The 6,000-nt window shown below is 38.5% G+C and overlaps 1 long non-coding RNA gene across 1 annotated transcript; it reads right to left on the bottom strand.

Moving 5' to 3' along the window:
• Positions 1-2,816: 2,816 nt before the first annotated feature.
• Positions 2,817-4,622, bottom strand: LOC143892591 (uncharacterized). Its single transcript, XR_013255554.1, has 3 exons — positions 4,590-4,622; positions 3,217-3,297; positions 2,817-2,898 (listed from the first exon to the last, which is right to left on the bottom strand). It is a non-coding gene; the product is annotated as an uncharacterized LOC143892591 (long non-coding RNA).
• Between the last annotated feature and the right edge of the window lie 1,378 nt (positions 4,623-6,000).

Below are 6,000 nucleotides of genomic sequence, written 5' to 3'. Positions count from 1 at the left end.
AGGTAATTTTTTGCCTGGTCTAGTATGGATGTTATCAAACACTAGAATCGGATTTTCACAACTGATTTCGTAGATAAATTCAAATGCTTGCACAAAACACTATAATTGGAAGAGGAATAAGATTGTACGCTCGACCGTACCTAAAGTTAGGTACGGTAGAGTGCCAAATCACATGGGTCCCCCATTTTTGGTGGGCATCTAAACCATTCATTTGAAAGGCCCCATCATAGATAGGGTGCATACCAAAAATCAGCACCATTGAATCATCCTAACCCCTCTAAAACTGGAGGCCAAAATGGGCAGATTTGTGGACAAACACTGTCTGTCCATTTTGGCCTCCACAAATGGATGGGTTAGGATGATCCTATGGAGCTAATTTTTGGTATGCACCCTATCTATGATGGGGCCTTGCAAATGAATAGTTTAGATGCCCACCAAAAATGGGGGACCCATGTGATTTGGCACTCTACCGTACCTAACTCTAGGTACGGTCGAGCGTACAATCCTTTTCCTCTAATTGGAATTGTTCTCCTGTTTACTGTAGAAATTAGAAGTGGATTAGAATGTGATACTGATTCCGATTTCCGATTCCGGAGTGTAATAGCAGAGTGTCATATTAGTATGTATTGCATAAGGGGTTTTCTAGGGCCTTTCGTATAAAACCATTTCGCAATGGCTGTTGCATGAGAGAGCAGCCACGCAGGCTCACTTTTTCAGCAGATTGTCTGATTCATTCAATTTGTTCTAAGTGACTTTCTCATGCAACAGCCCTACAAAATGCCTTTTTACGAAAGTTCCTAGCAAATCCCATTACATTCACTATATTCATACAAATCTCATGCCAAATGTGGTGCAAGTATTATGAATATTTATATAAGGGATTTGGTAGGGACTTTCGCAGAAAGGCATTTTGTGGCTGGCTATTGCATGAGATGCCACCTCGGATGAATAAATGAATCGGACAAAATTTGCTGAAATGTGAGCCTATGTGGCTGCTCTCTCATGCAACAGCGAACCACGAAATGCCTTTATGCAAAAGTCCCTGGCAAATCTCTTTATATAAATTACATGTGGAGCTTTTGTCGGTGTATTCTCCGACCTCAAGGTTGAAAAGCAAAGCCTTGACCATTGAGCTAGAGGCTTAATTCCAATTAGCGATAGATTGACCAGGATAGGAGCCTTGGGGATTCCTTGTATGTTGGGCAAGCTTGGCTCACCATTTCAATCTTTTCTCACTTTCAAAAGGGAAATGATATCAGCCCAATATTTTCACAAAAAAATTGTCTTTTAGTATTCAAAGAGCTGCCAAAAGGTTATTACATTAACTTGTACGGGTGTGGCTCTTTGGCTTAAAGTCACAGGTGATTGCCTAGATCCATAGGGAATAGTCCCGCCCTGAAATTTGGATGGGGATACCCTATGTCAAAAAAAAAAAAGAAAAAAAGGTCATTACATTTCCCAAAAAGCTCTCACGAGCCAAGTAAAGAAGTAGAGATAGCTTGTTTGTGCAAATATCAAAATATGGTTGTGGTGGTAGCATTTCCCTTTTTAATATACTAGTAAAAAATGCACGTGCCACTAAGGTATTTTACAATTTGTTTATTTCAATATAAATTTCAATACATTTTGGTAGCCAAGATAATTTATAACTCAATTTCTTCCTAGTAGGCTAGCTTTCATTAATCAACATAGAGCTCCATACAATGAACTTTTTGGAGAGGCATAATATTGTTGTTTTCCATACAAATATTTTTCCTACTATAACCAACAATACCGTATGATTCTCCACAAACAAGGGTTTCCTATAGTAATCAACAATACCGTATGATTTTGCACAAATGAGAGTGCGCTATTTGGAACTCATCCATAACAAAAGGATGATGTGAATGAAGTGGTTGGTGGTCCAATATTTGGTGGGGATGGTTATAATCTATCATCCACTCTCGTTGCCAAGATCACATGCTAGCTGCTGGAGAAGGTGTAGCAAAACACCTTGAGTGAGAGGAAGAGGAACCATAGACAACATGTTTCTTATAAGTATGAAATGAAAAAATAACATAGCAAGGAACATAACCAGGATAAAATGGAGACATCGCTTCTTGGAAGAGCTGGAATAAATGCATCCTCTCAAAGTTTGTAGCTGTTTTGTTGGATCCACAACCTGTTGCACAGAGTACCGCATGGGATCTCAGTTGCATGGGATTTCAGTGCATAAATCCAACCGTAGCTCACACTATCACTAAACTACTCTCTCCGCATAGAGAATACGCTGCAGAAAAGAAAAATTAGCATTGTTAGTTATGTTCAAAAAATCACCCAAGTCACACATGTATTTACAAACAATGCAGGGACTGCCTGTGGCATTTCAATGCTTCAATGGAAGACCCTTTATCGAAAATATTCCTTCCCTTGCTTCTGTTCTACTGACTAATGATCAAGAGGGTGTTTTCTCAAACTACATAGGAAAAAAAACCATAAAACTAATTCTTTCACCATTCCACCATTTGTGGTATCCTTTTTTTTCTGAATGGTAACCATTTGCGGTATCCTAAATCCACATTTGAACCAAAAGCAGACCAATCAAAAGAACCAATCAAAAGCACACAAGATGCAGATTTCTCTAAGGCCACATTTGGATACCCACAAGATTTAGGTTTGGATTTCTCACTTTTGCAGTTGAGATTTGGAATTGGATTAGATCCTTAGATTTCCAAATTAGCTACAACAGTGAAAAAAATCCGATTTTCAAATCTGTTCTGCAAGACATTATTTGGAAATCAATATTTGTGGTAATTACCTTTACAATTACTGCTCCTTGACCTTGCTGCAGCAGCAGCCCACCCTCCCTCCCTCGTACAACATGTGCATGAGGAAGATTGATGTATTTTGTATCCAAAACTGAAATCCAAATCGAAATACAAAACCATGAGGTATCCAAACGTGGCCTAGTAAAACTCCTCAGAACGACTTGTCCATTATAGTTATTTTCTTGGCAGATCCATTTACATTAGTAAGGCATTGATACTTCTATATGTACTTTGACTCAAAACAGTAAGGTATTTTACAACATCTAAATGAACCATCATCTTTTAATTTCCCTCTAAATTGGGGAGAGAAAATTTTCTGCCAACAATGCTTTTCTTGAAATCCAAATGGGGCCTTAAGAAAAAATAGCATGAAGAAATAAGATCATTCTACATCAGATGTTGATCTTACCGCCATTGACACTGAGGAAATCATCATCACAATCAGAGTCCAAGCAGGCTTGGTTATCAAAGAATGCCTCTTCTTTACTGCCTGTGAAGGCATAGACACATATAAATAAATAAAACAACACAGCACGAATTTAGAGAACCGGCCAAAAGTGAAAATGACAGGCATAAGACAGAGAGAATATTTGTGCTAGGACATAGAAACAATTAAGATGAAAATGGTAAGAAACAAAAAAAAAATGGTCAAACCAAGACTATTGCATAACTGGCAAAAGATTGACCATTTTTCACTCATATTTTGATTAGCATAGGAATAGTGAGAGTCTCAAACCAAGTGTATACGATTAATGGAAAAATGGATTATGAATCACACATTACATATGGCCCTGTTGATTTTAGATTGTGACCACCGATTGAAAGAATCATTAGTGCAGTACCTTGGTTCAAAGGAAGATTTAAGATATATTACAGCTGATGATGCAAAATAGAATTTTTTTTTGAAAAGATACACTCTCGATGTATGGTACAAGGAGTGTGTTGATGCATAGTTATTGGAAACTACAGTACCAAATGGGAAACCATTCTCCAGAGAAACCATTACGTGGACCAAATTCCTATATGACCCACAACATGTCCCTCCCTCCCCAAACCCCTATTTTGCCACTGAATTAGACTCCCTATGAACATGATAAAATGAGACCTCAATATTAGAGCAATGATCTAAATCTCCTGAATGAAGACATCAACCCTTCAAGATGACATGTCATCTCTACTACTCCTTTGTTCGAATCCTAGCTCCCCAAGGAAACAGGAAATACCTTGTGAATGGTGTCATTTGCATATGCATTAAAATTTTGTCAATATATCCGAAAAAAACTTGTAAAATATTTCCCAAATACATTCCTCATTTCCCATAATCTGCCTTTTCCAATGTAGGTGTCCCCTATTTTGCTCAACACGATGTCTTCAGCCTTCTCCCAAACAAGCTACAATGGTAGTGCAGACCAGTACATGTATTGGATGTTGTCATTTGGTTAGTAAAATCAGAATTTTGCTGGAAATCTGAAATGGTCGTAGGAATTGAAGACCAAAAAAAAATTCTGAATTGATAAACAAACTCACAAATATACACAAAACTTGCATTTGTATAAATTTCCATACATTTGCTAGCCAAGATAATTTACAACTCGCTTTCTTCCTAGTTGGCTTAGCCTTCATTAATCAATATAGAACTCCAGACAGTGAATACGTGAATAAGTGAAATTATGAAAAAGAAGATGAGGAAAACAAAAGAGAGGAAAAAAGGATGAATAAGTGAAAACCTGAGAAGAAAGAGGAGAGGTCTCTACCAAATGCACATACATAGCTTATCCTTACCCTTGGAAGAGAGCCAAAGGCATCATGGTAACCTGTGGACCCCGATCCGAGATAGGCGGCGAGGGAACTGGTCTCTAACACCCTCTGGATCATCCACGTGTGAAGGAGAGCTCTACCAAGGAACTCTCAAAACGGATGCCACCCTCATAGCATAGCACGAGTGGCGATATAAAAAGAAAGAGATATGTCTCGATCCGGAGCTAAGGCTCGAAACCAAGACATACCTGAAATAAACTCAGAGTCGCCATCCATGGATATGCCATGGAACCCTAAAATCAAATCCTCTGTGCAATGGATAACCAGAAATATATATGGGTTCGTGCTTGGTTACGAATGGGGAAGGTCTGAGAGCACCCCCAATTCGTCCGAGTGCAAGCACTTGGTCTCTTATGCCATTTTTAGTAACTCCAAAGAAGTTTGAATAAAAATCATGTGAAATGGGAACAATCCTCAGGACTCGTCTACCTAAGCATGCATTTTCTGAGGATAAAAATAATAAACACATATAAAATAAAATGAAAGATGTGCCACCTAAGCATAGCTAGGTTATGAGTGACAAGCCTAATGGGTGTCTAAGTTCCGATGTGCAAACACATGCAAGCTATAGCTAAAGGTATGAGATCAGTACAAAAAAAATGAGAAAACATATCAAATCATACAATAACTACACAACAAATCCTAAGACTCTAAATTATTAGCCTGAGTCCTCGGATGATCTGGTATTCATCCAAAGAAGCCTACGTATCCCCGCCTCCACGAGAATCAAGGCAACGTAGTTCTTCGCGCCTATTCTAAGCTATGATGCCTAAGACACCTAGACCTCTATCCTAGACTCGATCTAAAAGACCGGACTAGTTATTAAAGTTTATTATATGATTATTTAAATTCCAGTGAATTGTGGATTTTAGGACACCCTATATGCCCTAACTAAATGCAGATTAGCCCTAGGCTAATGCAGGTGGTTCCTACAACCTATGTGTAACTAGGCTGTATTTCCTAATAAAAACCAAAGGTGGACTAGCGTATCCTACTCTAGTCATCACTCGGCGATGTGTATCGCCGACTGACCGGACGGAGGCGCTCCTATAACTCTAGGATAGACCCCTAACTCTAAAACAAGCACACGGCAAACAAACAATCAAACAACCTATCAAAAGAAAAACCCTAACTCTAAAACTCTCTATCTAGGAGAAACTCCTAACTCTAGAGGAAGATCTTTTGAAAATAAGATTTTAAAGGTTTTTGAAGAAGGTTTAAAACGTTTATTTACAAAAAAGTTTGGCTGGACTTGGGATGTAAATCCCAAGCTGCGCTACGTACCTCGTGTGAGAGGATCAAGCCAACGTAGTTCGAAACGAACTCTCTAACTACTAATTCTAAAACACTCAACACTTTAGGCTTTTTAAGGTTT

Source organism: Tasmannia lanceolata, unplaced genomic scaffold (genome assembly GCF_043159265.1).
Source record: "Tasmannia lanceolata isolate RefF3 unplaced genomic scaffold, GAP_Taslan_0.1 ptg000002l, whole genome shotgun sequence".
NCBI classification, from domain to species: domain Eukaryota; kingdom Viridiplantae; phylum Streptophyta; class Magnoliopsida; order Canellales; family Winteraceae; genus Tasmannia; species Tasmannia lanceolata.
This window is presented reverse-complemented; position numbering and strand designations above follow the sequence as displayed.